Here is a 506-nt window from a genome sequence, read left to right on the forward strand (position 1 = left end):
GGTAGGGGGGCAAGGTGCGCTCCCCCAGAGCCAGCAATCACTGCTCCTGTCATCCGGGGGGGAAGCGCTCCTCTGGCGTCACTCCTACCCCAGTGGATTTGTGGTGAAGAAAGGACAACCAGGAAACAAGTGTTAGGAGCAACCGACAGGATCCACTGGGGGTCAACCAGCAACCACATGTTTAGGCTTCAGGAAATAACCCCAAATTAATTACCCCAAATACATACTGTAACCCCAAATTAAAATACTGTATATCATCGGGATCATAAACACAGATAACACACATTTGATGTGAATATAGAATTAGAAGATATTAATACTTGTAGAATTTAACCCAGCATCATGAAAATATGACCTTATGAAGGATTTAGAAACAAATAGAATGCATCATCAGTATCATCGTGATAGTGATCATCGTCAGTAATACAAACACAATACACAGTTCAAATGCAAAAATGTGAGGAAAATTTGACATCAACAAGGAAAAGGATCGTTTTATCTTTTTT

The sequence above is a fragment of the Antennarius striatus genome, chromosome 11 (genome assembly GCF_040054535.1).
Source record: "Antennarius striatus isolate MH-2024 chromosome 11, ASM4005453v1, whole genome shotgun sequence".
In the NCBI taxonomy this organism is placed as follows: domain Eukaryota; kingdom Metazoa; phylum Chordata; class Actinopteri; order Lophiiformes; family Antennariidae; genus Antennarius; species Antennarius striatus.